Source organism: Psammomys obesus, unplaced genomic scaffold, assembly GCF_907164565.1.
Source record: "Psammomys obesus unplaced genomic scaffold, mPsaObe1.curated_primary_1811, whole genome shotgun sequence".
Lineage (NCBI taxonomy): Eukaryota > Metazoa > Chordata > Mammalia > Rodentia > Muridae > Psammomys > Psammomys obesus.
The window spans coordinates 19432858-19460680 of NW_026596166.1; the positions used below are offsets into that span (position 1 = coordinate 19432858).

At 38.7% G+C, this 27823-nt stretch overlaps 1 protein-coding gene across 2 annotated transcripts in view; it reads right to left on the reverse strand.

Annotated features, from left to right (window-relative positions):
* Lrfn5 (leucine rich repeat and fibronectin type III domain containing 5) overlaps positions 1-27273 on the reverse strand; it is a 321290-nt gene extending 294017 nt beyond the window's left edge. For both annotated transcript variants that reach the window (XM_055595431.1, XM_055595430.1), the window contains exon 1: positions 25780-27273. The gene's annotated coding sequence lies outside the window, so the exon portion shown is untranslated. The remainder of the gene's footprint in view (positions 1-25779) is intronic.
* Between the last annotated feature and the right edge of the window lie 550 nt (positions 27274-27823).

Below are 27823 nucleotides of genomic sequence, written 5' to 3' on the forward strand. Positions count from 1 at the left end.
GGAATAACTTTACAAATGCAATATTGCCACACATACTGTAATATTTGAAATGATTTTGCAGCATTGGATCTGATCCCAAATGTGTATTTAGACAGTACGGGCATTGACATCAAGTCTGTTTTCACCTGACATCAGTAGTACATTTTTAGTAAGCATTCCTAATACCCCTTAAAGCAGTATTTTTAAGTGAGCTTGGATAGACGCTCATTTTTATTCATATCTGTTAAGAGGTCCCAGATATGACATTTAAAAATGAGTAAAAAATTATAAGTATATAATCATTAATTATAAAAAGAAAAATAGCTACTTCCCAAAGCAGCTCAAAACCTTAAAATAAAGTAGGAATTTGTAGAATAAACAAATTATGCTATTACAAAATGCTTCATAAAATTAACTTTAATAATAATATTTATTTATATATGAGTTATCGTACATGCTTTATCTTAAATAACTTAAAATGAATAACAATCCAGTGTGGACATATGAATGGTATCCTTTTGTGATAGCTTATTTGGGATCTGGCTTTATGTTTAAGATTGTTATTCTTGTATTCAATTTTAATCCACAATTCACAAATTATAGAGTTGCAGTGTACTGATGAAGATGCAGATTTAGGGAGACTGAGATAAAATAATTTTCAGGCAAGTTTGACTATAATCCAATTCCTGCTAACTATAAAATAGTACAATCAAGGAAACAGACATTAAATTCATAATATTTACAATTAACACTCATTATAACAGTAGTGTATATTTTCATGTACATATTTTCTTTTAATATAATTAAAAGGCAATCAGTGTGTATTCTTGAAAGAAATAAATGAACATATCTAAAACTATTTTCTTTCTGCCACTTCTAGCATTATTCTGTTTTTACTCCTGACCACTTATTTTTCCATGGTTAAAAGTATGAGGGATAGACAAATATGTTGTCTTATAAACCTTTCATCAAGGTTTGAGGTTCATGAGGTTTAGGGAGACAAATCAACTTGCAGTGGTAATTCTGGGTTTCAAAAGAAAGTAGAAGGCAATTAGCACTGAAACCCACAAATGGCCATCATGAGGACAAAAGAAATTTGGAGTGTTCAGCCCTCCATGAGGTGTCTACACCACATCACTCCCCTTGAAGCTCAGTTATCTATGCAAAAGTGCGGAGTGTGGCAGAGAGAATGTAAAAGCCAGGGGTGGTGATGTACGACATCAAGGAAGCAGTGCTTTCCAGACACATAATGCCAAATGGAAACTCACAGAGATTGTGACAACATTCACAAGACCTACATAAACTCCAGCATGACAAAATGCAGACGTGGAAGAAGAGAGATGGACATGAGCTCCCCCTCTCCCCACCAGCCCATGCTGGGAAAAGGAATGTCAGCTTTCTGCAAAGGAGTGACACATACTTCACAGTCCATATTTCAGGAAAGTCCCCACATTCCAGACAGATATTCAGACAGAGAGACAGACAGACAGAGAGGCAGGCAGACAGACAGACACAAACACACACAGAAAGATTTGAGAGAGAGAGAGAGAGAGAGAGAGAGAGAGAGAGAGAGAGCATAAACATGAGTTGAAGTTGCATGGGTATAGGGAGTTGGGGGATTTCTGGGATGAGTTGGGAAGGTACATAAATATATGATGACAGTGTATTATGTTAGATTCTCACAAAATGAACTTTTAAGTTATCATAACTTAAATTTAAATAAACATTCTAACAATATTGCTGGGTTTTTTTTTTTGTGTTTTTTTCTTTTCTTTTTCTTTTTTTTTTTTTTTTGGTGTGTGTATGTGTGAGTTGTCTTCCTTCAGAAAGCAAAATAGCTTTTGCTATTCTATAGGATTAGCACTGCCTCTAGCCATATTCCATAGCAGACTCCTGCTCCCACATACTGCTAGTCTCTATCGCTGGACATTGTACTTTCTACTGGTGACTATATGACTGCTCTCTGTAACAGACACCATTTCAGCTCAAACCTCTCTTCCTTAAGATTTCTGTCACAAGGAAAGCCAGCGACACAGACTCTCACCCATGGCTTACTCCCCTCAGCCCGCATGTTGCCTGACTATTTTATAAACATAGCCAACTATTATGACTGAGGATTCTTCCCTTAGCTTATGCTCCTGCTTAGCCTCAGGACCTACTTGTTAAACCTCTTTTTTTAAAAAAGGATATCGCACCGTGTAAGATGATGTGCTTCTTATGAAGCTTGATAAAGTATCAGTCCTCCTTATCCAGATTTTCTATAGGTCACTTTGCATATTTTCTTCAATGTATTTATTGTTACCTATTAACTGTTTATTGTCTGTCTCCTCGTCAAAAAATAAGAACAATAGAATAGAGCATCAGCCGCATTAATTCATGCTGGAGAGACAAACAATTTTTGAACAAATAAGTCAGGAGAGGTCTCTAATGAATAATATTCTCCACAGAAGGGTTCAGAAGGAATAGCTAAATTTGAACAGGAAAAAAATTATATAAGAGCTAAGGTTTCAGGAATTAAAAAAAGACCAAGGAAGTACATAGAGTTGTAGGAAATGATGATGAGACCACAAGAAAAATAATATCATGTTATTGCTTTCGAATTTACTGGACAAATTGCTCTGATGAATTTGGAAGGGTCTTGAGGACAGTGTATGCTGTTTTCATTGGGCTTAATTCAGAAGTTTTTTTTTTCCTTTCTTTTCTTAACTATCTCCTAATGGTTACTTAGTTCTTTTCTAGTTCTGCATTCAAAAACTCATTAAATAATAATTTCAAGTAAATTTTGTACTTCATTTCAATGGATTTGGGGAAAATCTGAGAAAACTGTGGCAGTTTTATACCGTTAAGACATAGTATCAGTGTTCTGATACTAATCGATTGATCTATATTAATAAGACTAAAACCTAGTCTAAGAACCAAAATAAAACAAGTTTAAAAGGTAGTGAACACATTTATCAGGTCCGGATATCAAATATTAATGGAGAGGAAGACAGAGAGTGGATCCGTACTGTCACTCACGTGATGCTGACAGCACAACATTCTGATGCAGAATGAACACCACACAATGAACGGTGGTTCCCAAAACACAGACACAAAATGTTAGTAAGCGAAAGGACCTGGGAGTGAATGTAGCACTTGAGAAGCTTGCCTTCTTCTCCCCAGTGCCTACACATGTACATGTTTTCAGTGTGAGAATAAAAAATAATAAAAAATCACCTCCCCCTAAGGGAGGAGCAGCCTTGCCTAGACACAGAGGAGGACAGTGCCTTCAGTTTTGATGAGACCTGATAGGCTAGGGTCAGATAGAAGGGTAGGAGGACCTCCCCTATCAGTGGACTAGGGGAGGGGCATGGGGAGAAGAGGCAGGGAGAGTGAGGAGATTAGGGAGGGGCCACACCCGGGATACAAAGTGAATAAATTGTAATTAATAATAAGTAAATAAATAAAATTTAAAAATAGAAAAAAAGAAAGAAAAATATGGCACTTATGTCCAATAAAAATATCAGAGAGGCCACCTTCAAAAAGAGATACTTAACAATTCTGGTGAATAAAATCTAGGGTATGATGCAAAAAAATAGAACTTTAAGAAAAAAGATGACCTAAAACACTGAGAAGTGTACTAGCTTGGAATGTTTAGACACCCTAAAGCAATTTAGTCATGCTTGGACAAGACCCTGTTAGCTACACAGACTATTCAATTAGTAAATGCTATTCAGAGAACAAATTCTTTTTTTCTAATATAAATAAGCTGTAAAGATCAGTGAATATGTGAGAGAGTGGAAGTAGAACAATGAAATCATTTTATAAATGAGCTTCGTGAAACTCTTCTGTGGCCACAAAGCAGCACGGAAGCATAGCCACAAATGAAGTGAGCATGATGCTGATTGTTGAGTAAAACCCCGCGCTCTATTGTTGAATAGGCCGACTAATACAAGACACAACATAAAGCAATATGTTTTGACTAATGGGGAGTATCATTTAAACATATTTTCAGCCAGCACTTGAGCCCCTACAGTCTATATTATCTAAGCAGAAGGAAACACGAGAAGATCCCACATCTAAGGAAGAACTGCAGAACGTTCCTTCTGCAAATTAGCATCTTTAATATATTTAAATACCCCCCCTTTTCTGTGTGTGCGTGAGTGTATATGTGAGAGCATGTGTGTGTGTGTGTTTTAAAGTCAGATGAAGAAGAGCCTAGCTTCACAACTGAATTGCAACAGTTCACACATTAAATGGGGATTCACAAGTCAGAGCAGCAGTGTGGTACAAGCTGTAATTCAACGTGTGCTATCTCCAAACCATGGGGATCACAGGTTGACAGAGACCCAGAAGAAGCCTCATGATTGGACTACTACCCCCCACTGGGAGGCACACCTGTCTCTCCTATCATAATTGTTTCAGTACGTGCAGAGCCAGACAACATTCGTAAGTAATACTACCCCAAATTTTAAGGATTCCCTCTCCTACTAATCTGCCCTTTCTACAAATCCACAAAACATATATCTCTCATTTACTGCTGTAACTTCAGGGCCTAACAGTATGTATGTAATGTATAAAAGTCACCAATAAACATATATTAAAGGAATGTATCAGTGGGTTAAAGATACAAAATATGACAATCTAAGAAGAGGTCCAGGCTGGAGAGAAGACTTTTTGACTGTATGTTCTCTGACAAGTGATTTCCTTAAAACTCACAGAGGAACATGGGATTATATAAAGAGAATACGCAAACTAAGAGCTAATATAGCAAACAGCCCTTCTCCTCAAAGAGCAGCTTCCATACAAAATTTGAACCGAATGTTACATGAGCAGCTGAGGAAAGGAAGACCAGAAAACAATTAACTGATCAATTTATAAATTACCTTTCAGTAAACACATAAAATGATAATATTGAGAAAAGTGATGTTTCTATTTGCAATAAAATTAATTTCTAATAAATAACATTCTTGATTGTCAACTGTATAAATAGAAACCAAGTACATTTTATTGTTTCTTCCAGAGGAAGAACAGAGGAAACAAAGTATAAAATTTCTAGGAGTCTCTTAACCTGATATTCTTTAGTCAAGCTTCTGAAATGAGAAGAATAGCTAAGTAGTAAAAGTGTCTTTACAGACAAGTTTAATATTGAGGTAGTCCCTTATAAAGTTCACTTGATTCACATGTACACATATATTATCAGTACAAGTAAGGGTACAGAAATACAAATATCCTTTCATTTCCACCCATTTGTCACTGCAAATATAACATATATTTATAGGAAAGTGAAACTGAAATTTCATTTCTAAAATTAGGATTTAATGAAGATGGTGTTGTATAGCTGTTAGAAACAAATGCACCAAAGTTGATAAACAAGGATTTGTTAAAACAAGAATACTCAACAAATTAAAAAATAACTTTGAGAATACTTCAGAGAAGCAGATTTGATCACCTAATTATTAAGAAACGCTCTTAGAGTGACATCATGGTCACTCTCCTAGGCCACTTGGACAAGACCAGACAAAAATACTCTAAGCTGCTCTTTCTCCAGTGACTGGGAGTGTTGCAGAGACTCAAGGTTGACCAAGGTACTGAAAACAAGCAACAGCTGTGGGCACAGCTCTGAGCAGGAGATCCATACTACTAGCACCCCTTAGGCTGATAAAACACTGAAGAAGAGGGGGTTGAAATTATCTAAGTGACAAAAGAGAGGGAAAGGGTCTTGGAAGCACACCATCATTAAGCAACAGTTGTTACCTACACTGGACTCATGCAACACTGGTCCTGTCCACAATCAGTCATGGGAAGAGGAGGAGCTCATGTTGACCCACTTCTTCCTGCCACACTCTTGGAAACTAATAAGCTCTTCCAAAGTAGCTAGTTAGTGCCTTTAGTTTTAAATTCACTACTAACCTCAGAGTCCAACAGGTAGCTCCAAACTCATTGTCCAGTAAACAGAGATGGCCTCATTAAACTCAATGACTCATGAAATAAGAAAGAAGTTTGTGATGGAAGTAAACAAAGATGCGAAAGAGTAGCAGTTGATAATAGTATGGATTGTGCAGGTGAGAAATTGTCAAACAGCATATTTTTGAAGATTTTAAGATCTTGTTTTTTAAATGTGTGTGAGTGGGTATGTGAGGACACACGAGTACAGGTCATGTGAAGACCGAAAGCATAGGATGCCATAGAGCTGAAGTTACAGGTGAGTGTGAGCTACCTATATGGATGCTGGGAACCAAATTCCAGTCCTCTTCAACAGCAGAATGTAGTTAATAGTTAATCACTGAGCAATTTCTTCAGCCTCCATGAAACACATTTAATTAATAAAAATAATAAAAAGTCAATAAATTTTTTAAAATAAATTTAAAATTTTAAAAAGAAGGTATTGCCAGAAAAGTAATGAGATTAAGACTAAGGAAAATAAAAACACCAGTTGATAATTGTGCTTAAATTATTTTTTCTGTTTGTTTTTTTTTTTTTTTTGAGACAGGCTTTCTCTACGTAGCCTTGGCTGTTTGCCCTTACTTTTTAGACCAGGCTGGCCTTGAACTCACAGAGATCCACCTGTCTCTGCATCCCTGAGTGCTGGTATTACAGGCATGAGACATAGCACCTGGCCAAATAAATTTTTAAAAAGAGAGAATTAGTAAAATTATAAGTCCTTTGTGTTACCTGTAAAATAATAGCATATGAAAAGAGATAAGAGTCACTGGTTTTTCTTTGTTTGTTCTTGTTTTTGTTTGTTTATTTAGTTGGTTCTATTTTTGTTTTTTACTTTTTTGTTTTATCTCTATTACCATTAGTTTAGTCAAAAGCATTATTCAAGTTAAGGTTCAGAACAATGATACAGAGTAACTATTTGAGAATTCAACCACTGTTTAAACAAACTATCACTGTAGCCTGGCACTGGTTATATCTGGAATAGCTCAGAGTTACCTCAATAGAAAATGAGTCTTTTTTTGTAATAATAGCTATAAACTATTTTATTTTATAATTTTTATTTTTTATATTAATCACAGGCTATTTACTTTGTAATCCAGCTGTAGCCCCCTCCCTCAGGAACTCCACAAGGGCCAAATATATTAGGGCACAGGGGTCTTCTATGAGACTGTTTCTCCAACCAAGGACCATGTATAGATATAACCTAGAAAATGAGTCTTTAAGAACACTTTGTGGAGCCATTATAAAATCAAAACGTGAATATTTTACCCAGATTGAAAAAGACAAGGAGGCTAATGCTATTTTTATATTACTTGCTGTATTCTATTTTTGCTGATAACCTTCCTGCTCAATGTTTTTCTCCTCTGAAGAATTATCTGAATAGATTATTAATGATGATATCAGTTACAGCAGATCCTCCTTGTTGAGAGTTATAATCAGCATATTGTTGGTTTTAGTAAAACAATAGCAATGATATATCCTAAATAGCGTTAACTGCAGAAAAACAACCAATAACTTAAATTCCAATCCACATTAATAAAACGTATGAATTTATTATGCCAGTCTACACTTAAAAATTGTAATATTCTAAAGTATCCTTATCTAGGAAAATGTGATTTCTGCTATACTAAAGTAGGAGATATTATTTCAAAATTTGAATGTCTGTATTTCAAGATTTTGTACCTCAAAATATTTTACATGAACAGGTCCATGAATCACTTCCTTCTTAGTGATTTGGGAGCCTATTATTAATATATAATTCAACATGTTATATTATATTAAACATTGTTAAACTGCATTGTATCATTCTCTTCAAACGCTACCACCACTGCCCAATGCAAAATGTGTTCATAACATAATTATTTAATAAGTATAAAATTCTTTGACTAATAAATGACGACCAAAAGGAGGATTTCACATTTCCACTTCCTCAATACAGAACTAAACCAAGATGAAGATAAATATTCAACAGTTAGATAATATATGATCCCTTTTGAAGTGTAATGAGTGCAATTAAAATGTAAAAATGATATAAGTGATATTTCAATAGATAAGGCTAGGCAATCAAGACCCTGTCTTTTTATTTACTTGTGCAGTTTGTATCAATAATTGTAGATATATATTGCTAAAGCTTTCTTGAACCTACTTAATATGAGCTACACAAACCAGAACCTGCATTATTAATTCCATGCAATACACTATACCGTATTACTTTTTAGATGTGTTATTTAACTAAAAACTCAAACACAGAGTTTTTTTTCAAAATTTGTACATGTATTAATTTTAGCTGCCACTTTATTTATTAGAGTATTTGTTATGCAACCACTGCAATAATGGTATGGTCTTGAAATAAAGCAAAATGCAGAGCTCAGCTACGCTAAAGCAGGGCTGGACCTCCCCACTCTATGTTGTCATGAAGGTTTGAACTTCCTTCTTTTCCTGAAATTAAACAGAAAGTTTTTGCTTATACTTGTTCCAATCTATTGTCTGAACTACTGTCTTCTATTGTCACCTATGATGCTAAAATTAAATGATAATAGAAAATTTAGAAGAAGTTTGATAAGAAAATAAGATTCTTTAACAAAAAGTTTTAGGACTCACAAAAAAAAATGTGTCGATACAAATGAAGAATTTTATGTTCAAGTATCACTAAAAATAAATCATGATAATGAAATAACATTCATGTGATCTTCATTTCACAAACAGAAATGGGCCTTATCCAGGGTCTGTAAAATCATGTGTAACTTGAGGCATTTCCTTTTTTTGTGTGTGATTTCATTTAAATCTATTTTATAAATAATAAAAGATGGTTGTATACACACTACCTTTCAGCTTAAAATTTATTCATAAATTATTTAAAGTGGGATATTATGAACAGTTTATGCACATCATATATTTACTAGCACCCTGAATTAGAGAATGTGTTTATGTGTGAATTCATAGTATATAGAGATATGTATGCAAATATGTACTGACAGCTTTTTTGTGTTCTATAAAGAGTTTGAATAGGAATAGCCCCATAGAACCCTGCTCTATTGCTGGTGAGACAGTAAACTTGTACAACCACTCTGGAAATCAATCTGGCACTTTCTCAGACAATTAGGAATAGTACTACCTCAAAATCCAACTGTACCACTCCTAGGCATATATCCAAAAGATGCTCAAGTATACAACAAGAACATTTGCTCAGCAATGTCCATAGCAGCTTTATTCGTAATAGTCAGAACCTGGAAACAACCCAGATGTTCCTGAACTGAGGAATAGATACAGAAATTGTGGTAAATTTACACAATGGAATACTACTCAGCTATTAAAAATAAGGAAATCATGAAATTTGCAGGCAAATGCTGGAAACTAAAAAATATCATACTGAGTGAGGTATCCCAGAAGCGAAAAGACACACATGGTATGTATTCACTCAGAAGTGGTTATTAGATATATAATATATAATAAACATACTACACTCCTAAAGAAACATTCTAAACTCATAAACATTCTATACTCTTAAAGAAGCTAAATAACAAGGAAGACCCTAGGGAAGATGCTCAATCCAGAGGGAAACCCAATAGACATCAAAAGCAGAAGAAGACAGAAAACAGGACAGGAGCCTACCACAGATGACCTCTGAAAGACTCCAGTGATCGAGGTATCAAAACAGAGGCTGAGAATTACAACCAAACTTTGGGCAGAATGCATGGAATTTTATGAAAGAAGGGGGAAATAGATTTGGAGGGGAAAGGAGCTCCAAAAGGAGACCAACAGAGTCAAAACAACTGGGCCCTGGTGGCCCTACAGAGACTGATACCCTAACCAAGGACCAGGAATGGAGAGGACATAAAACCCCTGCTCAGATGTAGCCCTAGGCAGCTCATTCTCCAAGTGGGGTCCCTAGTAAGGGGAGCAGGGGCTGTCTCTAGCATGAACTCAGTATCAGTATCTCTGATCACCTCCCCCTGGTGGGTGCAGTCTTGCAGGGCCACAGAGGAAGACAATGTAGCCAATCCTAATGAGACCTGATAGTCTAGGGTCAGACAGAAAGGGAGGAAGTCTTTCCCTATTAGTGGATTAGGGGAAGGGCATAGAGAGAGTAGAGTGAGGGAGGGTGGGATTGGGAGGAGACAAAGAAGGATGCCACAGCTGGGATACAAAGTGAATAAATTTTAATAAATAATAATAATTAACAAAAAATGCAAAAAAAGAATGGCCCCGGTAGACTCATATTTTAATGTTTAAGGAGTGACATTAGGAGGTGTGTCCTTGTTGGACTAGGTGTGGCCTTTAGGAAGAACTGAGTCATTTGAGGGTTTCAAATGTCCAAGTCAGATCTAGTGGCTCTTCTATTTTTCTGCTGACTGCAGATCCAGATGTGGAACTCTCACTTCCTTCTCTAGTACCATGTCTACCTGGTGTCTCTGTACTTGCTGCTAAATCTCTGGACTAAATCTCTGAAACTGCAGGAGAGCCCCAACTAAATCGTTTTCCTTATAAGTGTTGCCACGGTCATGGTGTTTTATCACAGCAATAGAAACCCTAAGACTAACAGTAAGATGAGGTTACAAAGTAGATGGATGGAGGATACACAGATTATATATGCATATATATATGCATGTATGTATATATATATATATATTCATATATGTATGTGAATAGGCTGTTGGTGCACTAACTTAGTAGGGCAAAGCAAGACTAAATGAATAATGCAGGTGTTAAATAACTTCTCAACGAAACCAAACAAATATAATTTTACCTGTAGTAAAAATTTAATTAAATCTATTCATTTCCAAGATTTTACAATAAGTTTGGCCTGACAAATTTCAATTTGCTTCTCTAAAATAGCAGAGCTTGTTAGGCAGACTTAGATCAGACAATACTTACAATCAGAGCAAAACATCAGCATTTGACAAAAGTGTGTTTGTTTGTGTTTTTTTAATTTTACTGTAGACAGTGGAGTGGCCTTTTATAGAAAATAATTCTGAGAAAGGAGAAAAGAAAAGAGGCAGAGATGGGAGGAGAAAGGAAAATGTGCAAGGCTGTGAACATCAACTTTCAGCAGCTTGGTTCCTTCCACGTTCTGTGATTATAAAAACACTAGGCTCACAGAACTGGAGCTGACAAGGACAGTATTGGGAACGGTTCTGACACTCCTTCTTTCCTTGCGGTCTTTGTCTTTCGCCTTTTGCTTTTGTACGTTGTGCTGTGATTATGTGAAGCTATTACGCTCTTGCTTTCCCATCTCAGAGAGCAAGCACCAAGGAGTAATGCCAGCTCGAAGTCTAAATCATGCGTTTCAACAATTGCAAAGCTGAGTCAGGAGCTGCCATAAGATTCCTCTTGCCATGGTGAGCACCAAGAGATTCCAGCTGGAACTAGGAAAGCATCAAAGAAATCTCTTGTTGCTATCTGAGTCCAATTGGCCTAGGTACTGAAAGAAAATCTGATGCAATAGAATCATGGCCACTTACCCTGGATCCCAACAAGCTTAGACCTATCTACTTACTCCTCTGTGTCTTTGTGACCATTCATCTGAATGTGTGAATTTCTCCTTAGTTATTACATTATTCAATTAATTTGGAGTTTGTATATTTATTTGATTGAGACAATTTGTTAAAAAGAGTGATAATTCCAAATGAATGCAGTTCCTCAGGATTCTTTCCACCAAAGAAGAATCAAGGACATCTCTACTTACTACATAATCAAGAAAACTTTCTTATCAGGTATTTGAAGTCGGTTTGAGAGAGCTCACAGTTCTTATTCCAAATATTAGTGATATTTCACAAATGGCATAGTACAAGAGACAGAGGAATAAAAACTTCAAAAGAACATTGCAGTTAACTCCCTTTCTCTCCCTAGTTAAGTACTACTATTGTTCCATTCTTATCTTTAAATTACTGTACTGCTTTCTATCTTACACCATACACACACAAATGCACACAAACAAACACACATACACAGACTCTCTCTCTCTCATACACACACACAATTATGGTTCTCATCTATTTTCCTAATTTCTGTAGATATTCCAGGTAAGATAATCACTTCTGAAGACTTGGAGGTTGGGTAAGGCATGGGAAGGACCAAGGAAGTGAACAGGAGGGAAGAGATGATGCAATTTTCATTTAAAAATGTATTTAAATGTTACTGTACTGTTTGTTGTTGTTTAACATAGGAAGAAAAGAGTTTATTTGTGTTTACAGGTCAAACTCCAGGATAGGGGTAAACTACCCTATTTTTTTAAATTTAATTTTATTTACATATTTATTTATTACAGTTTCCTCACTTTGTATCCCAGCTTCAGCCCCTCCCTCACCTCAGCCCGGTCCCACCCACCTTCCCTCTTCTCATTCTATGCTCTTTCCCTAGTCCCCTGATAGGGAATGACCTTATCCCCTTCTATCTAACCTTAGCTTATCAGGTCTCATCAAGGCTGGCTGCATCATCTTCCTCTGTGGCCTAGCAATGCTGCACCCCCTCCTCAACAGGAGGTGGTCAAAGAGCCAGCCACTGAGTTCATGTCAGAGACATCCCCTCTACCCCTTACTAGGGAACACACTTGGAAACTGAGCAGGCTATGGGCTTCTTTGAGCAGGGGGTCTACGGCTTCTCCATGCATGGTCCTTGGTTGGAGTCTCTGCAGGCCCTCTTGGGCTCACGTATTTTGGCTCTGTTGTTTTCCTTGTGGCGTTCCTCTCCTCTCCAGGTCTTTCTATCTCCCTTTTCTTCCCTAGGAATTCTAGCACTCTGCCCAAAGTTAATTGTAATATTTTTTCACAGTTCAAGAATGAGTATTCTCCTGTGTGCTTGAGTGTGTGTGTGTGTGTGTGTGTGTGTGTGTGTGTATACTACACAAGAAGGTTATAAATATCAGTATTAAATGTAAACATCAGCACAGTGATAGTGATTAAAAACTGGAACTCACTTCTTTCTGATGTAGCACATAAATAGAATGTTTTATAGCCACCTGATAAAGCCAGTATTTTAAAATATTGTCATTTAAATAAATGACATAATTAAATAAAACATTTAAAATACATGACATCAAAGTGTCAATAAATTTAGTCAATCAGCAATAGCAGAGGACACATTTTCCATCAAGATTGATATATTTCACTGAAGTTCTGTTTTTCTTTCAAAATTCCTTCTAATGTCGTTCTTTACCTAAACAAAAATACATTGTTGATGAATTTAATATAACTATAAACTATGAGAATTCCGGGTAGAGCAGTTCAGTATGTCAGTAAAAGAAATTATAATATAGCTTTGAATAACAATAAAGTGGTAAAATCCCAGCATAAATTGCTCAATCTAAATTTAATTTACTGAAGAAGTGAATAGGAACTATGAATTGCTAAAGAGCAATTAGAACAAAAAATAAAATATAATTTCAACAGTGAGAGAATGTCAGACTGGACTAATTCAAGCCCAAATTCAATATAGAGAAACAAGCCTCACCTGTTCCTAGGTATAATGCTCATGTCAGAGCTAAAAGAAGATGACCTTTCAATGGAAACTTCTCACAGGAAGTCAGAAGTGGCTGCTTTAGAATCAGGAAAATTGACGTTTGTATTGTACACATTCAGCAACACTAGGAAATATCTTAGACAAGAAACCAATTGTGGAATCAGCAAACACTTGCTAAAGTTTAGAAAAAAAAATTCTTCCTTAGAAATCCATTAAATCATAGACTGAAGGCGGTATGCCTACCGGAGGGAAATTTTAAGTAAACACTGTTAAAAGAATTTTGTTCAATGATGAGAACTTTTTTTTCCTTCCTAAAGATCCATGGTGTCTGACTAACATCTCTTTTACCCAGGGTGCACAGCTCAGAATCAATTTCTACTTCATAATGCAGTGGTTAAAAGTAACACCCATTTTCCTTGTTCATGACTTGTCAGTAAATGATTTTGTTTCAACTCTGCTTGCTAGCTGGTTTGTCTGCTTTCCATAGTTGGGGTTATTCATGCTACCGTAATTCTCAAGGCTCAATTGTGTCCGGGTACTCTCAGGTAGCCTCATCAATGTGGCTGGCTACCGATGCTGGATGCCATAGGGTCTACTTGATTTCAACAGAGAGACCTAACTAGAGAGATTCTTTGCATATTTAGAGATATTTTCCCAGAGGGACAAAAATTGAAGAACCCATGGTTTTGAGATGATTTGATTGTAAACTATTGTCTAGCACTTCTGCTACACCCCTGTTCAAAGCAAGCTACAGACAATTCTAATTTAGGATGAAAGGAAGAAAAGTCCATTCTCCCTAAGATTACCTTCAGTTGACATTTACATTCCTTCAAGAGAAAGTAGACCCCAAATGAGGACACACTAGAGAATTTACTCTGGAGAAGAACTGTCTTGAAATTTTCTGGATTTATGAACAGACTTTGCCAAACTATCATCAAAAACAGTGATTCAAGCTTTGGCTTTATTACTGGACTCTTCTTGGTTTTGTACCAAAGAGAGAAGGTAATAGGAGTAAAACCTGAGCACTCAGTAAAGATGTCCTTCTACAGCCTGCACCGATCTCAGGTCAAAGGGGAAAAAAATGACAAGCTGAATGTAGGGCATGGTTACACAGAGGCCAATATTTTAGTGACAGATGTAGGATCTCTAAGTATTATGTCATCCCAACACAGAAAAATTCTCTGATTTCTCTGTCCTAGGAATACAGTTAATAATCACCAGTGATATAGATGTGACTCTACAATAGCTTGTAAGGCCGTTACAGAGATGAGAATTTGGAATTAAATTAGTTTAAAAGTATTTTTTTAGCATACATTCCTATCTTAGACTCAGGATAAAAGTTTCAAAAGCTAGTAAATTCTAAATCCCTAATGGATAATTATAAAGCCTTTGATAGACATACAAATGTAAAATTTGGCAGGTTATAAACTGATGTAAAAAGTCAAGAAAATAACTTGACTTTGGCCTCATCAAAGAAAGAGTTTGGTGAACATTTATGTAATAACCATCACCAAACTATCATGAGAGGTAGGATAATGGGGAAATCCCCAGGCATAGAAGCCATAGCACCTGCTTTAGAATCAGAAGTACTCAGCTTTGAGGTCCAACCTTCTCATCTATTAGTCGATACTATATCTATCTAAAATTAAATGCTCTGTGTTTCAGTTTGGATACCTAAAAAGTGGAGATGATCTGTACATCTACCATGTGAAGTGAAAGTAAAAAATCTACAGCCCCTAATGTAGAGTGCCTTCTCAAAAGAAGAGACATAGGGTGACATAACTATGTGATGATGTTTACTGTTATCTACTGCATAGTATCTAAAACATGTTAGTATCCTTCAGTAATTCCCTTATAAACTGTATGACATGAAAGATCATGTGTTGCTTCAGAAGAAGGCTTAAGCCTTTTAGTCATGTTCAACAAGTGTGCACTTTTGTTAATAAATTAGTTATAAGTTAAAAAGTGAAACTGAAGGTCTGAAAAAAATGCACAAAAAAGTAAAGTAAATCAAATAAAAATCATATAATTAAGGCAGAAAGAAAGAAGAAGAATTACTGCAACTTGCTTGGAGTATGCAATGCCCTAGCCCCTGAAGGCTCTTTGCAATCATCTCATATACTGTGGAGGCAGGGGGTCCATAAGAAAAGTTTTAACTATATTTATACTTTGTGTATCAGTTTTGATAACTATTTGCATTCACATTATATGTAAAGCCCTTTAAGCATAATGCACCAAAAGAATAGCATTCAAGATTATGGTCCATAAACTCAATGGCAGGTTCTTTGACCTCCCCACCCCCCAAAGGAGGAGCAGTCCTGCTAGTCCAGAGAGGAAGACTTTGTAGCCAGTCCTGAAGATACCTGATAAAACACAGCCAGACAAAAGGGAAGGAGATCTTCCCCAATCAGTGAACTTGGAAAGGGGCAGGGAGAAGCTGAGGGAGGGAGGGTAGGATTGGGAGGGAATAAGGGAGTGGGATACAGCTGGGATACAGAGTTAATAAAATGTAACTAATAATAATAAACAATAATAAAAAAAGAAAAAAAAAGATTATGGTCCATAGTCAGTATATAAAGACTGGTTCATCAGGGAATATCAGGTAAAGGGAGATTTGCTATCACTTCCTGCTATCAATTTCTCTCACCTTGTTAGGAAGATGTACTCCCTACAAGATGTGCAGGGGAAAAAGAACAGAACTCAGTGGCAGGTTCTCTGATCACCTCCCCCTGGAGTGGTACAGCTTTGCCAGGCCACAGAGGAAGACAATGAAGCTAGTTCTGATGAGACCTGATAAGCTAGTGTCAGAAAGAAGGGGAGGAGGACCTCCCCTATTAGTGGACTAGGGGAAGGACAGAGGAGGAGAGGAGAGAGGGTAGGTAGAATTGAGAGGAGAAGAGGGAGGGGGCCACAGCAGGGATACAAAGTGAATAAATTGTAATAAATAATAATAACTAAAATTTAAATAAATTTAAAAGATAGCGCAGAATATGAGGGGCCATCCAGCCACTAGCTGGCCCAGCATGAGACTCATCCAGCAATAGGTAGGCCACCACTGAAACAGTTACTGATATTCTGCTATACTTGCAGACAGGAGTCTAGCCTTAATGTCATCAGAGAGGCTTCCCAAGTAATCTGATTGAAAATGAGGCAAAGACTTATAGCCAAACATTAGGTACAGCTTAGGTAATCCTGCGGAAGAGGGTGAGGAAGGATTGAAGGAGCCGGGGGGAGGGTTAAGGATACCACAAGAAAACCTACAGAATCAAGTATCTTGGACTCATTAGGAGCTCATAGAGACTGAACTGCCAACCGGAGAGCATGCATAGGACAGACCTAGGCTCTCTGCATGCGTGGAACAGTTGTGCAGCTGGGTCTTCATGAAGGACTCCTAAAGCGGGAACAGGTCTATCTCTGACTACATTGTGTGCCTTTGAGTCCATTTCTGTAACTGGCCTGCTTTGTCTATCCTCAATAGAAGAAGATGCACCTAATCATACTGCAACTTGATATGTCAAGACTGGTTGATCGCCACAGGAGGCCTCCCCTTTTATGAGAAGGACAAGAGGGGTAGAGGTGGGAAGGGAGGGAAGAAGGAGGGACTGTTAAGGAGAGAAGGGATGGGAAGGTGCAATCATGATGTAATGTAAATAAATAACATGATTTTTTTTAAAAAAAGAGTTCATCCAAGAAAGCTGAAGAGGCTGCTTGGAGGTGGCTGGTTTTATTTTGAAAAGAACATATAACCTAATTAATATTCTTGAAATAAACCATTTATGTAAGTTTGGCCATAAATTAAAAGGCAAGTATATGGGATTATCAATAGAACTGTTTTTGTACTAGGTTTCTCTCCTAGAAAGACAGCTTTCTGTTGGTCTAGACTGAAGCTGTGACAGAGTAGCATCTACACCCTTTTGACTTGTGTCTTGAGGGGATATGGGAGAGTATCCATATACTAAATAACAAATTAATAATCATCAAAAAGTATAAAGAACATGATTATAATCATTCTTGTTTATATCTGAAAGCCCCTGGTACATTCAGCTAAATATCTTAGGAGTGAGTGAGTGAGTAATATACATTTTTTTTTCTTTCTCTATTTCATTGTTTGTATGGTGCTCATGAAGAATGCCATCACAGTATGTATGAGGTATTGCAAGAAATATTTATGTAACTTGACCAAATTGAGTAAAGCATGTAATAGGAATGGTAAGAAAGCATTCTTGGACACTTTATTAGACTCTAAATTCAGAAACAGAAATAATTTTCTTCCTATGTCTATCTTAGAGGTATGTGTTAAGGTATCTAAGGCTCTGTTAAAGTTCAAGTAGAAAAAGGACACAAGTCTTTTTTTCTACACAAGTCTGGTCCAAGTAAAAAGCAGAAATGATCCACATTGGTTGTTGGCATTGACTCTATGTTTCAATGAAATGTGGAACAAACAAACCAGAATCTGTCAAAAAAGCATGTTCAGACTAATAAGACTAAACATTACTGAGCATAAAAATGTAAGAAGGTTAACAGCAATAAAATAAAATTGTCTCTACATAGTGTGTATATAAGCAAAAAGTTCTGGCTTGAGAGTGTGAAGTAATTCAGTTCTAATACTTAATACCAAGTTCCATTACCAGGAATAAGGCTTTCCATATACGATAATCCCCCCCCCATGAAAATAGAAGCTATAAAATGGCAAAATTAAGAACAGAATGCCAAAATTTTGTATCAACCAACAGTATGACATTATGACATACTTAATATAAATATGGAATAGCATTCAGCGTAGTGATTTTGATGTTACTGAAGTTTAGTCAAAGCAAAACATGGCAAAGAAGCTAGAAAGAGAAGATTGAAAACATGTGAAGAAAAGTTAGAAGTTTCATAGTTCTGTGTCTACCAGGAGTCAACACGTATCTCAATGGCAGTGGGTTTCGGTAGGTCATGCACTGACCGGTGAACCAGTTCCTACTTCCTAAGATTTCCTAAACGTGGGGAAATCCCCTGTTTTGCATCTTCTGCTTGGCCTCTGAACACTCTGTGTGGGCACTGTAACTTTATAGTTTTACTATTGCTACCACAGGGTTTAAACCCTTCCCCTTACCTCTATTGTTCCTTCCTTAGGCTCATGACAGCTAAGGATGAGAAGATCACAATCACTATGAAGTCACCCGTGTTCTGAATATATGATAACACTGCAGCTACTAAACAATCGGAGCCTATAGTCACACTAGCTCATTTTGTAAGCGATGAAAGTGAAGTTCAGAGAGGTTAAAAGGCTTGCATCGCAGACTGCACAGCGCTAGACATAAGTTACAAAACTTCAAATATCATGTTGATAACCACATCAAAAAAATCAAACCCTCCAAAACACAACTATGATTTCCCAATCTCATACCCACTACAAAATACACAGCAAAAGAGGAGCAATATCAGTCAATAAATGTACTCAAACTTAGATGTTTATATCATTCATGTTATTAAGAAAATATGTTCAAAGGTCACAGCACAATGTGCTTCCTGACTGTCTTCCATAATTCCTATAAATAGCATGATGATTTCAGCTTTAAATTGCATACAGTTGTATTGAATGGGACATAGTCAATTAAAAGATCTGTGACTAGCAGTGTTACTAAAATATGTATCCATGTCTAATAAAGCATCAATATTGATAAATAAATTATAGGCATTTTCATGTTGCATATGCATACACGCAGACAGAACATTCTTACATATAAAATCAAAGTTAATCAAATAAGAAAAATAAAGGAGTTTGCTATACTGTGTGAATAAACAAAGCACTCAATATTTTAAACAAATTATTTTAGAAGTAAATTTACATGACTGATAATTATCATACAGAAATATTATCAGTTGTATTTCATAAACCTGTTACCATTATTTTTACATTTATTGGTAATATAAATCAATCATTTCTTATTTCCCAGTACTCAGAAATCTGGCTCTAATAAAATTCTGGATATAGTATAATTTCCCCCTTTTTGCATCATATGATCAAAATATTCCTAGTTCCCTTAATATTGCTTGAATATATAACTTTCTTATGTTTTTCAAACATAAAATAGATGGGTTCAATTATTAAAATTGCTTTTAATAAAAAGATATTTCTTTCAATTAAAAAAATCAAGTCAGAAAAATACTTCATTCGATACAATTAAGAAGGGGAGAGTTAGTTTTAACGTAGTTAGTATGCTTCTAGTAGTAAATTAATTTAATGTGACTAGCCTATAGCTTTGGAAGTGATGTCACTGAGGTCCAGGAAATCCTATTTTGAGTTGTCAAATGAGGCTGGGGTAAGCTCAATGGCAGAGTGCATGCTTAGCATAAGGAAAACCCTTCTTTGATTTGATGAAGTCAAAAGAGAATGGCATGTAGAAAGTAGGTAAAATATTCCTTCCTGGAATGTTAATACTTCCTCAGTGGAGCTGAAAAGAGCAAAGGGAACTAGGTTAAGATGAGTAACATTGTTTAGCTTCTGTCCCTGTTTAAAGTAAACATTAGTTGTGATGCATTTACACAATGGAATACTATTCAGCAATTAAAAACAAGGAAATCATGAAATTTGCAGGCAAATGGATGGAACTAGAAAAGATCATACTGAATGAGGTAACCTAGAAGCAGAAAGACACACAAGGCACACACTCAGTTATAAGTGGATATTAACCATATAATATAGGATACAAATTATAAAATCTATAGTCCTAAAGAAGGTAGAAAACAAGCAGGGTCCTAAGGAATAGGCTGAAACCTCATTCAGAAAGGCAGATAGGACAGACATCAGAAGTCAAGAAACAGGACAGGAGCTTACCACAGAGAGCCTCTGGAAGACTCTACCCCACAGTATATCAAAGCAGATGCTCAGACTCATAGCCAACAAAGAAAAAAAAAAATCTGGACCCAGGGAGGCCTACAGTGACTAATGAATCAACCAAGGCCCATGCATGGAGAGGCCCTAGAGGACCTGCTCAGATATAGCCCATGGTTCAGTCTCTATGTGGGTTCACTAGTAAAGGGAGCCAGGGCAAACTCTGGCATGAACATGGTTGCCTGCTCTTTGGTCACTTCCCCCTGGTGAGGTGGCTTTATTAGGCCACAGAAAAAGAGGATCCAAGGCAGTCCTGATGGTACCTGATAGGCTAGGGTCAGATACTAGGGGAGGAGGACCACCCCTATCAGTGGACTAGGGAAGGGGCATGGAGGGGGAGGGAGGAGGATAAAACTGGGAGGAGATGAGGGCAAAGGCTACAGCTGGAATATAAGAGAATAAATTGTAATAAATAATATAATATATATAATAACATGTCTTGAAATAGTGTTTTTTTTTCCAAACTTTTCCTAAGATTTCAGAAACTTTCCTAACATTTGTTAAAAGCTCTCATAACTTTAATCATTTATCCTTTCCCCTTTCTGTAGTAATAAAAAAAAAAAATCCTTCAATTTTCTTTTCAAATCCTGCAATCATGCTTCATTGGAACTGTAACACTAATTCTAAGAAACTCCATTGAAAGTCTTTGCAGTGTGGTATATCACTCATATATATGTTTAAAATATAACTATATATAAAAATATTTATAATTTCTATAAGAATATTAAAAAGGAGTATAAAATATAACATTATATATATTTTTCATGAATGTACTCTCTAGAAAGAAAAAAATGATCATTTGGTATTTTCCTATATAACCTTGGAAATTCCTGTTTAAAGAGATAATTTCCCACATAACCTTGTACATTAAGAAATATGAGCTATCAAAGCCAGTTTCAGATACATATTATATGTTCTTTATGTAGTTTAAATACTAAAGCCTATTTATATAACTGTATAATTACTGTAATTTTCTATCACTTGTTACCTATCATTCATAATTACTGTTAAATTGTCATATAGCTTGGCAAAAAGCCTCCTGTCAGAGCAGTATCCTACCAGAACAGTCTGATTTTTAAAAAAAAATGCTTTAAGTGTATCATTAACTATTTCTGAAAAAAAATTTCTTCTATTTCCTCTTTACCTATTGAGCGCTTCATAGTACTGTATAATTTAGGATGGTGGAGTATAATTAAAAATAGTTTACCTCTAGCTAAAACAATTCCTATAATTATAAACACAATAGCTTATTAACTTCACCATGCATACACCACAGAATGCATAAGGTACGATTCCTTAGGTCCTGAGATTGAATGATGTCACATGAATGAGAGTGTGAGCTATGGGAATTGAATAAGTGGATCTGTTCTCAAAACTTAACTGTGTACGTGTCTCAATGGAATGATTTAGCAAAATCAGTTAGTCGTGTATCTTAGAGAGTTACACTCACATGTATGAGGCCTACGTTTTAATCATTTACTCTTCCATGATTCATAAAGCTTAAAACTGTTTTTACAAAAAAAGGGGGGAGGAAAAAAATTGAAAAAAAATATCTGAGTAAACAAAATCCCTCGAATGAGACAGAGTTTATCTAGTTTATTCTTTAGAAAATTTCAAGTGGCTTCTCTTCTTCCTCTTACTTCCATGTTGACAAAAATGCTTTCAGTGCCATGTATTTGATTAACAAGCTGAGCAGTGGTTGTGAAAGAGGTTCACTGCTAGACAGGAACACTGCTAGCTGCAAGTGTCTCATCCTTACCACCACGTAACAGCACAGCAAGCGAGTCAGCAGAAACCTTGGTCCTAATTTCACCAGCGAGAAAACTCAGCAAATCCACAAAGCCAAAACTGCTTCAAGCAGCAGTGCACTGGTTTAAATGGACATGGGAAAATGATGCTCCTTAAAGGAAGAGGGAGGTGGGTGTAACTGGGACCACACTTAAATACATACAAGGGGATAACACTTCAACACCAAGAATCTACAATGGCAAGGGAGAAAAAAAGTTAAAAAAATAATAATAAAGATTTAGCATTTCTTCTCAGATACCTACATCTCTTCAATTTCTCTGGAGGAGAAAGAAAGAAATTACCTTAGGCTGCTATCATTGAGAGACATGCATTGATGAGCTTCTTTCCCAAACAAACCCATACATGAGTCTCATATAAAAATGAAAATATGTGAGAATGTTTATGTATATGTTACAGGCTTGTTTTTTTTTTTTTTTCTTTAAAGGGAGAGATGTGAAACACAAAATACATGCCTCGTTCAAGGTCATTCTTTTTAAAAGAGAAAGAGAAAATCAGTAAAAGAAGTAATGTAGAGGATGAAAATCTAAGGTCAACTTCTTTCAATCTGAATTTCTGCTCCCTTCTGCCCCCCTGTGTGTCCTGTATTCCCTCCCCTCCCTCCATTAGGAATGACTAAAACCGTATTTGTAAAGGAGGAGGAGTTCTTGGCTGGAAATTTTCCTATCAGTATTTTAACCTATCAGTGACACAGAACAGCTCTACCTAGGAATAACATCTAACAAGGGGAAGTCACATCTCAAATCCAGCCATAGCTTCCATTCTTTCTTCCTTCCTTCCTCCCTTCCCCCTACATTAGCAGCTCTGTTTCCTTATGACATTTGACATTAACTCCAAGTCCCACAAAGGAATGGCTTTTCTAAAACTGAATCACATCATCCCAATGTATGTTTGGGCTTCTGAGCATTTAAACTCTGGTTTATGGATTTGTCTGCCTTCCCTGAAGAATGGGTACACAAAGCTAAGAACTGGCTTGCAAAAGATGAAATCCACCAGACCACAGAGGAAGATGATTCAGCTGGCCTTGATGAGATCTAACAAGCTAGGGTTAGATACAAAGGGAGGAGGACCTCCCCTATCAGGGGACTAAGTGGAAAGGACATAGGGGGAGAAGAGGGAGTAGGACTAGGAGGAGATGAGGGAGAGGGCTGCAGTGGAGGTACAAAGTGAATAAATTGTGATAAATAAATATATAAATAAAATTGAATTAAAAAAATAAAAATGTTTATGAAGAAACAGAAAAGATGAAATCCATAGTGAGAAAAGGCTAAAGGGAAGTGAAACAGGGATGGAAAAATATTTATTTTTCAAGTACCAATATTTTTCACCAGAAATTTTATATTTTGTGGTCATCTTCTGGATATGTATGAGTTATTTGCTTACAAATTAATGTGTTGTCCAATATTCAGACAAACTTAGGGAAAAAAAAAAAGGCCATCTCCCTGTTAGGTATTTATTATGTAAGTAAGCTTTGTTTGTAGGATTTTCTGAGTCACAAAAGATTTCAAATAAGTTCACCAAAAAAAGAAGACATTGGGGAGGGGGAATTCTCTTTAATCCTTTAAATACCATAATTTTTCTAGCGTTTTATTTTCCTCTATTCCTTTTTGAATGTAGGCAATGAGACTTTCTTATTTTCTCCCTAGACTTCAGACATTCGTGGTTTGTCTTATTGCCAGAGTTGAGTTGGCCTCTACACCCTTCCTCGAAGTTGTTACACACTAAATGTGTCTGAAAAGTGGTTCCCTAGACTTCATGTTTGAGCATTTATGTGCAAGATTACTTGATTTTATATGTTACATTTTTTAATTGAAGACAAAACAAGCCTACAAATGACCTGATATAATCTGGGAGATCGTGAGAAGATAAAGGAGGAATAGTGATCCAGGAAATATGCACTTAGCTTCACTAGCTTCACGGGTTTCAATCCTGATAAAACATGCAATGTTTGAATGTCAAACAATTTTTGTAGCCAGCTTTCCATTATATGTTCTTGAATTCTCACATGTAGGGAGGAGAGAACGGGGGGGGGGGGGAGTGTAGTCATACTAGATGGTCAAACTGCACCACCTACTCATCTCCCATCTCCCGTGCCTCAGACTAGGGTAGCCACCCCAGCCACGGTGAGCCCCACTGTCTGTCAGGGTGCCTGCTGAGCTCTCCAGCCCCGCCCCAAGTAGTGTCAAAGCAGAACTGCCAGCTGCAGTGGTGGAGCCCAGCCCCCAAAGCCCGCTGCATACACGGCCTTGTAGCACCACCACCCTGCCAGGGCTGCAGCGGCAGCGGAATCTAGACTCCAGAGCAGGAGTTGGGGACTTCATCGTGCAGCGACAACTAGAACAGCTACCCACTTAGCTTGTAATCTGCAAATGTCATCATATGGATATGTATAGAAACGAAAGGAATGGAAGACGGGCAGTCTCCCTGCACTTCTTAAGCAGCGTTAGAAAACAGAAGACACCACCCAACACTCCACTCAGCTCCGCGCCACCTCCATCGGTTAGTCTCTGCCTCCTACATCAGCGAACCGCGGACTCACCAGGCCAAACCTCCGTGGAGTGCTGCCAGCAGGCAGCTCCCGAAGGCGGGAGACCAACCAGCACTCCCAGACTGAATTTTTCAGCCCTTCTTCACAGAGGAATTAAACATTGATGAGACTACTTTGGAAGTGCTTTTATGTTGTTAATTCAAACGCCCTCAAGAAAGAAGCGAAATGTTCTGTAGGGAACAGGCAACAACTGTGGTGATAGGAGAGGATGGAATGAACAAGGCTCAAGGATAAGGGGCTTTGGAAGTTAACTAAATTTGTTCTGCTTCCTCCAATGAAGGGAATCTCCATTTTCACATAACCAAACCCCATATGTTAATTAGGCAGTCGCAAATCCAACTCGCTTTTAAATCAAAGCACCGGATGGAATTTTCAAAATACCTATTGTACACAAACAACAAACACTGGGCACAAGCCTGCGTTGGTCGCTGAGAAAAAAGCAGGTGGGGCCAGGGCTGGTGTTGTCAGCGGTGCCGGGGCTGGGTGGTGGCTCTCGGTTTTCCGCCTAGTTCTCCTAGACATAAAAAACGACCTCTTTCACGGCTCTATTATGCTACATCAAACCAGAGCCTGACAGTTAAACACCTAGTCTCAACACACACCCGTGACAATGAATTCCTTTCCATGCTAAGCAAGTCCCAGGAAAACTCCATTTCACATCAAAGTCTTCAGATGCATAATTCACAACTACTAAAAGGATCTGGCAAGATTGTGAACCACAAGGGAAGGAAAATAATTGGGTACAAGAGGCAGGAGCATTCAGGAGAGGACAGAAAAAAGAGATCTTTGATAGGTGTGTGTTGGGGGGGGGGTGATAAACACTGGATCTCAGTCCAATATCTGGAGGGTTGGACACCAAATGGTCCGCAGCAACCATAGCCTGAAGGAACCATTCATCTCTGGCACCTTCAGATAGGTTCAACAAGCCTGGCCCTTTTCAGAAACTATCCTCAGGCTTGATTTGTTCATCTATCTCTAGATTTCACTATCACGTTAAGTGTTCAGGTACAGACTTATATTTCTGCGTACCAGAAACTGCATACCCCCTCCCTGGGCAAGCGCCCTTGGATACCCAACCCTTCCTAATGATTTTCAAAACATTAATAAGTAAAGTAGCCTGCAATGCAGATACGATGCTAGAAGCAAGACCTTAAAGGAAAGTGGGTGAGGCAAGTATCATTGTTACCTGGTGCCTCTAGGGGGAAAGGCGGTCATAGGAAGACTTTCTGCCCGCAGGTACGATCCAGGCAAGGTGGCTCCAGGTGGCTTTCACAGTCGTACTGGGGACTCGCTCGTCACTCCGCTGCCCTTTGCCATAGCTCAGCACCCGCATCCTAGGGAGTCGGAGAGGTGGCTCCCGCCACTGCTGCCGCTGCCCGTAGGTCGCGCTGGGTGGGGAATCAGCGCAAATCGCCCCATGAAACCGGTGGCTCCGCGCCCGGGGAGCGGGCAAAAGCAGGGCGGCCGCGCACACACACACAGACACGCTCACACACGCTCACACATTCTCTGCCGGCGCGCGCGCACTCACACTTGCACAAGCACTCCCAGAACCACACCGGGAGAGAAAAACAGTACTGGTCCTCCTCAAGATCCGGTCCGGAAGCCCACCAGCCTACCGGCAAAGTGAGCCGCGGCTTTCTCACATAGCCCTTTGATCACGTCTCCTTCAAGTTCTCCAACAGCAGGAATCCTCGGAATTCAGAAGCTGGAGACATTTCGCCGGAAAGTAAGGGAGTCCTTGAAGGGCTAAGGAAGCGTCTGGGATTCGTTAAGCAGTTTGAAAAGCAATCCACATTACCTTGTGTGCACAGTAAACCAGCTGGAAATGCTGAAGTTTGGGCTTCTAATGTTGTGGACAGACACGTTCATATTCTTCGGACCAAATCAGGAAAGTCAAGATGCAGGGGGAGGCGGGGGGAAGACAGCGGCAAGACCCTCTCTTGACCTTGCGATGTACCTGGGAGCTGCTTAGTGCAGCCACTTTCCAAGCCTCTGGATTAAGGGATACGTACACCTGGTTCCACAGCCAAGCAGCCGCCCAGAATCTAGCCAGGGAAACGGGTCTGTTCGTCCTCCACGCTCTGCCAGAACCTGCGCATGGAGGGGCATCTCCGAGTTAACACATTTGCTTCTGGGCAGTTGGAAAGAAGACAGTCAAATGCATCCGATAGGCGTGCGCACATACACACGCGCACAAACACACACATATACACACGCAGATAGCTGGAGAGAGGCTTGCAAAACACCAGAGAAACACCAAGACGACTTGAAAGGGTGGGAAACCTCCAGGTTCGTGCCAAGAAACGGAAGGGCCAGCAGCCGGCAAATTCCAAAAGTCTTCTCAGGTCTTCCAATATTCATAATTCTACTACCCCCTTTCTAGTTCTCGTTTCCAGGATGTTTTATGCATCTGCCCCACCCCCGTCCAGTTGCGCCTTGTTTTCCGGTATAACCGACCATACGACATGAATTACATGGGTGCGTTTTTCTCGCAGCTCCACAAAGTCAAGAATCCTAAGGGCCGGCTAAGCTGAGAAGCCATTCACATCTTCAAGGGAAGAAGATGAAGAGTAGCACACACGCATGCACGCACACACGCGAATACACACACACACACACACACACACACAGACACACACACACAAACGCGCGCGCACACACACAAGGTTCCGGCCGCTCTGCACACGCTCACCGCCTCCCCGCGCCGCTGCACACCGCGCGGTGGGCGCCCCTCCCGCTGGCCCAGGCGGTGGGACCGGTCCGCAGTTCAGGCGCGAGCCGGGAAGCTGCGGTCCGGGAAGGCAGCCGCCGCCCCGGCAGGCCTGGGAGAGCCGCTCCCGAGCGCGGTGCGTGCGGCCAACGCCGGCCGCCTGGCCCAGAGGAGCTGCGCTCCACGCTGCAGCATGGAGGCGGCGGCGGCGGCGGGCGCGCGGCCGTGAGCCTGTCCCTAGCTGCAGTGACGAGAACGGCCGCACCTCCCGGACCCCTAGAAACAGGAGACACCCCAAGCCTGGGCCGCTGTGCTCTGTGCCTTTGCGACTCCGGCATAGACTCATTCAGAGAACCCGTTTACAGCTGGCGCAAGAAAAGGGCCAGCGCTGTGCCTCCAAATCCCTGAGCGAGCGGTGGAGGTGCGGGGGCGTTGCAGGAAGGGGGAGGGGAAGCGGTGGAAAACCCGAAGGGAGAAGCCGAACTTCAGGGGCATCCCCCGCCTCTGTTGGAAATGA